This window comes from Trachurus japonicus, chromosome 16 (assembly GCF_045865225.1).
Source record: "Trachurus japonicus isolate A0001 chromosome 16, Traja_1.0".
Lineage (NCBI taxonomy): Eukaryota > Metazoa > Chordata > Actinopteri > Carangiformes > Carangidae > Trachurus > Trachurus japonicus.
In genome coordinates, this window is record NC_140922.1 from 29,144,973 (window position 1) to 29,151,198 (window position 6,226).

Here is a 6,226-nt window from a genome sequence, read left to right on the forward strand (position 1 = left end):
GTTGATCCAACCATGTTCCTCTACAGCTGAGGCTGTGAAGAGACTCCTCCTCCCATCGCTGCTGTAGCTCTGGAGTTGTGTGTATTTTTATTTTTATTTTTTTTCATGTTTCATATCGAACTATTCTGGCCTTACTTCTTAAACGGTTCTTTAATCAACCAAGGATAGGCCTACTTAATTCACTACATCTGTTTCTTCCCTCCAGCCTTTGACCTGTCCCAGTCACACCACTACTAACAGAAAATAATTACATATTTTTCTGGACTCCACTTCACCCAAAATGACTTTGATCCGTGATCTCTCTTTTTTTCTCTCTCTCCCTCTTTCCTCGTTTGCGTCATGGCCGCAGGTGAACAGGATGCACCTACCTCCTAATATGGTGGTCAGGATCTCCTTATATGGCTATTCATGTATGGAGATCTATGCTAATTGCTGATCACCGGGGGTGTGTTGTTAGTTTATGATGGGTTGGCATTCATGAAGTTACACACGTGTTTACGATCAAATCTGAGTTTCCGGCACCGTTCATGAATCCGGAGTAGAGTTTTAGTAGAGTGAGCTTTTATGTGCAAATCTACACACAGATTTACTCACGTTTCATGAATGAGACCCAGTGAGTGAAGACGAGCAGGATGTGTCAATGTGTGTGTGTGTGTGTGTGTGTGTGTGTCTCCTGCAGGGGAAGTGCATGAAGCAGGTGCAGGACGTGGTGGAGCGTCTGTGGGACTTCATCGACAAACTGGACATCAACACGTTTGGGAAGTTTCTGGCCGACAACATCGTGGGGTCGGTGGTGGCGTTCTCTCTGCTCTTCTGGGTTCCTATCAGCATCCTGGTCCACTGTGTGGTGAGTCGCTCCGTTCTGTCTCTGTCAGGAACTAAACTACACACTGTCAGTCACACTGTCTGACTGACGCGTTACAGAGATGTATTACGACTGTATTTTCATGAGTATTAAGGGATTAAGGTGCTACAGACAGAATCTGAAGATGATAAAGTCTTTCCTGTCTTTAGTCTGTATAGATCAGGTGGACAGTCATTTAAATATATATTTTATAAGATGTGCAGAGATTAGTTTAGTTTACTCTTGTCTTTTGTCTTTTCTTCTGTGAACAACCTCCTTCAGGATTAATAAAGTTTCTTTATCTTCTTCTCTCAGGACAAGAAGCTGGATAAACAATACGAGCAAACCACAAAGTCTCTGTTCTTCCCCAGTGTGAGTATCTGATTGTGTGTATTTTAGGGATGTCACAATTACTTGTTTTTCACAATTAATGTAATGAAATTGCAGCAAAAGGAGGAAATATGTCTGATACGAATCATTACCTGGGAGAATGGAGGCTCTCTGCCTTCCACCTAGCGTCTCTTGGCTGAAAACCAACCTTGTAAGATCAGAGCCTCCGACCCGGTGTCCCAGCTCTCGTCTCTGCGGCACCGCCACACAAACGTAACCCGTAATCTCTTGTTTATGACAGATAAGTGTGATATTGTAATGAGAAGCGTCGACGTACTTTACTTCACTTACTTTATTTATACAAAACAATAAACCGGGAGGACGTCAGGTCATGTAGCATACACAGGTAGCATGTTGCTTCTTCTTCTTCTTCTTCTTCTCTACTCTACTCCTGCACTGTCTACTGTCTCATAGCGCCTCTAGCGTTCAGGAGGAAACACCACATATCCCCCTTAATAAGCAAACATTGTCTATATGAACAATAGCTTTCACATTTCAGATGAAACCGTTTTTCTTTCCTACTCTGACTCGTAACATGACATGTATAACACATCTATAAGATTATTTTTATAACAAACTTTTCTTTCCTTATATTATGACTTATTTTACACTCAGTTACACACAAAATTAACAGTGTATCCACATTTCAACTCCTGCATAAAGAACAATGGATTCATTAGTAACAGTTACATTCTTACTCATTGAAAACAGAACATTATCAAGTGCATTCAGATATTTCCAGACTTCATTCAACAAACAAAGTCCTTAGTCCACTCAGGCACTCTTCTAAGCCTGACTGGCCTGGCCTGTGGTGTGGATGTCTCTGGTTGTGGTGTATCTGATGGTGTATTCACAAAGTCCAGAGGCAACAGCTCACTGTCACCCTCCTGTGCTGGAAGAGAAACCGGTGCAAGGTAAGATGCGTTCCAGCATCTTCCATCCGACAGCAAGTAGGTATACTGTCCTCTTTTCTCCATCACTCTGAGTGGTTTGGAAAACTTGCACTGGGTTTTAGGAAGAATGCCAGGTTTCTTCACCCGGACATATGACCCACATCTGAAGAACACAGCTGTAGCCCCTCGCTTGCGGTCTGTGTAAGCCTTGCTTTTCTTCTGTGTTTCTCTCACTCTGAGAGCAACCTGTTTTGAAGACAGTGTTTTGTTTGCTGGAAGTGGACGTCCGGCCACATGAAGTTTAGTACGCATGGGTCGACCATGCAACAGTTCAGCTGGTGAGCGCTGAGTTGTAGAGTGGGGAGTTGCACGATAGACATGTAGGAATTCCCTTGTGAACTCTTTCCATGGCTTTCCTTCCAGTGAGGCCGTCTGCAAACTATCCTTCAAGCTGCGATTAAAACGCTCAATCTCTCCGTTCGCCCTCGGATAGTAGACTGAAGACTTTCTGTGCACAATGCCTCTGTCATAGAGAAACGTTTCAAACTCCCGTGACACAAATTGAGAGCCGTTGTCTGAAACCAGCTCCTTGGGGTCTCCTTCTCTGCTGAAAACTGCAGACAAAAACTGAATAACAGTACGTGAAGTGACATGTGGAACAAAGGTTAGCTCGGGCCACTTGCTATGATAGTCAATAAGTGTAATTGCAAACCGACAGTCTATAGGTGCCTTATCAAAGGGCCCTACCACATCAATAGCTACTTTTTCCCATGCTCCTTCTGGGTATGGCACAGGCTGTAGTGGAGTAGTGTGGGTGACTGCAGACTTGTCATGTGATTGGCATGTAATGCATGCTTTTATGGCTGCCTCGACCTGGGCATCCATGCTTGGCCACCAATAAGCTTCTCTGAGCCTCTGCTTTGTTCTCACAATTCCCTGGTGTGTGTCGTGTGCCAGGGAGATCAGTTTTGGTTGGAGACTGTCCGGTACTAAGAGTCTGTGTGTGCCACGCACCACCAAGTCATCTTGAAGGGAGAGCTCGTGCCGAAGTTTGAAGAATGGTTGTAAGCTTGGCAACAAGCTTTTTGCTGACTTTGGCCATCTTGAAGTGAGCAGTTCACGTAGTTGAGTCTGTACAGGACATGAAGCACATGCAGCTTTAAAGTCAGTTTCAGTGATGGCAGTCAGTGTAGAGGTAAGTGCCACCTCAGTGTCGTCTACCAAGCTAGGTTCTGAGCTTGGCAGTGGAAGACGAGACAAGCAGTCCGCTGTTACATTCTCTCGACCTGGTTTGTACTGAATGTCATAGTTAAATGATAACATCCTAGATGACCACCTGGCTATCCGCATACCTGCTCGTCCTTGACCTTTTGAAGCTAGAAGTGTGGTGAGCGGGCTGTGGTCAGTGCGTAATGTGAAATGTCTCCCCCACAAGTATGTTCTCCACCTTTCTGTTGCCCACACACACCCCAGGGCCTCCTTTTCAACCGTGGAGTACTTTCTCTCCGCCTGGGTGAGCGTGCGCGATGCAAAAGCAACAGTTTTTTCAGAACCATCTTGATGTATCTGGGTGAGGACTGCTCCTAGTCCATAGTCAGACGCGTCCGTCGTGACAACAGTGGGCAGCTCCGGATTGAACAGAGAGAGAGCAGGGCTGTTCACTATAAGTCTTTTAACAGTCTCAAAGCTCTTTTGAGCCTCAGGAGTCCATGTGAATGTCTCTGCTCCACGCAAAAGTGCTCTCAGGGGCTCAACGACAGCAGCATAGTCTGGTATGAATTTGGAATACCATGACGTGAGCCCTAGAAATGACCTCAATTTGGGCAGGTCCGTAGGTGGAGGTGCTTGAGAAACAGCAGTCACATGTGAGGCATCAGGCTGCAGTCCTTTACCTGACACCGTGTGCCCCAAGAAAGACAGTTCTGTTTGTTTGAAGTTGCATTTTGAGTGATTCAGCTTCAGCCCTGCATCATGTATACGCCGAAGCACAGCTGTCAGTCTTTTGTCATGTTCCTCAGCTGTCGCACCTGAAACAATGATGTCATCGAGGTAACATTGGACCCCCGGCAAACCTTTCAGGATCGTCGACATCATCCGCTGGAAACAGCTGGGCGCCGATGCCAGTCCGAATGGCACCCGCTTGAAGCGAAACAAGCCATCGTGTGTAATGAAGGTAGTCAAGCTGCGGCTATCCTCATGTAGCGGCATCTGGTGATAGGCGCTCTGGAGGTCTAATGTGGAAAACAGCGTTGCTCCTCTCAACTCTGTGAACATTTCCTCCATGTGCGGCAGTGGAAAGCCGTCGATTACAACTGACTTGTTAGGCTCTCTTAGATCTACACAGAGTCTTGGTTCTGGTCTGTCTTTTCTTGTAATGACGACTATGGGTGAGATCCATTCAGATGACTCAACTGACTCTATAACATCTTGTTCTACGAGTTTCTTTAACTCCTTAGACACTGCATCTCTGACTGAAAAGGGTAATCTACGCAGTTTCTGTTGTACTGGCTTGACATCTGGGCGTACATTAACTCTATGGACAAATCCTTTAGCACAGCCTAATTTGTCCCCTGCAATACTTGCTACTGAAGCTTTTGACTGATTACCAGTACTGGCAGTGACTTTACCGTCTTTCAGCTGCATCTGTAGTGAGTAGAATAAGTCCCTACCTAGGACTGCTGAACCGTTCTTTACAATGTAAAACACTGTAGTAGTACTGAGGTCCCCAAATGCTACATTAGCTTGTAAGCAACCATTCACAGCTATAGGATTCCCACCATAATCCTTCAGCTTGAGTTTTGGTTCCATAAGGGAAGTCTCAGGGAAAAACTCAGTGACCATTTGTTCTGGCAGGATGGACACTGCTGAACCTGTGTCTAGCATTAGCTCAATATCCTGAGTTACTGACCCATGACTACTGACTTTCACTGTACACATTATACTACCAGAGCCACAAGTGTTCACATTCAAAATAGTCACTTCTGGGACAGCTTCCACCTCACTTACATTTTTGCTCCCTCTACAGACCTTTGCAAAGTGTCCTTTTTTCTTGCAGGCGTTGCAGTGCGCCTCTTTTGCAGGACAGCCTTGGAAGTTAGCAGTATGTTGAGTTGAACCACACCTGTAACATGTTTTCCTTTGTGCAGTCTGTGAAGGTGAGTATGTTTTATTTTTGTCTTTCTTGAACTTCTTGTGTTGTTGTGGTGCTTGGTGAACAGCGTGCACAGCGCTGTCTGTCGCTCCCTTGCAGATAGCTTTCGCCTCCGACACAGCAGTCTCAATATGGCGCGCTATGACCAACGCTTTGGAGAGTGTGAGGGGTATCTCCAGCAGTAAACGCTCCCTGATGCGTGCTGAATTAGTCTTTTCAACGACTTGGTCCCTTATCATCTCCTCCTCCATATTCCCGAACTGACATGTTGTCACTAGTTCCTTCAACGCAGCAACGAACTGGTCCGTCGTCTCACCTGGGCGTTGACTCCGTTGTCTGAACCGGTAGCGTTCCGCGACGACGTTCACTTTCGGTGTGAAAAAGTCCGTAAGAGCCTCCAGCGCAGTGGCGTACTTGTCGTCAGCGACCGTCAACGTGTAAAATAGTCTTTGCCCTTCTGCGCCCAAACAATGAATAAGCAGCGCTCTCTTACGTGCCTCCGGCAGTTCCGACTCTGACATGGCGAGCAGATAGTTCTCGAAAGTCCGGATCCATGCCTTGAACGGGACCGGTGGTTCCCCGACGTTTTGTAGAAAAGGCGGCGGCTGGCTCAGGTTCAGGGCCGCCATCCTCGTCGCCAATATGTGATATTGTAATGAGAAGCGTCGACGTACTTTACTTCACTTACTTTATTTATACAAAACAATAAACCGGGAGGACGTCAGGTCATGTAGCATACACAGGTAGCATGTTGCTTCTTCTTCTTCTTCTTCTTCTCTACTCTACTCCTGCACTGTCTACTGTCTCATAGCGCCTCTAGCGTTCAGGAGGAAACACCACAATAAGACTACACAGATATACACATGGTAACATGGTAGATGATAAATAACCTTATCCACCGCTCCATGGATTGATTTCTCACCGGCTTCGTTGTTGAAAACAAACGCA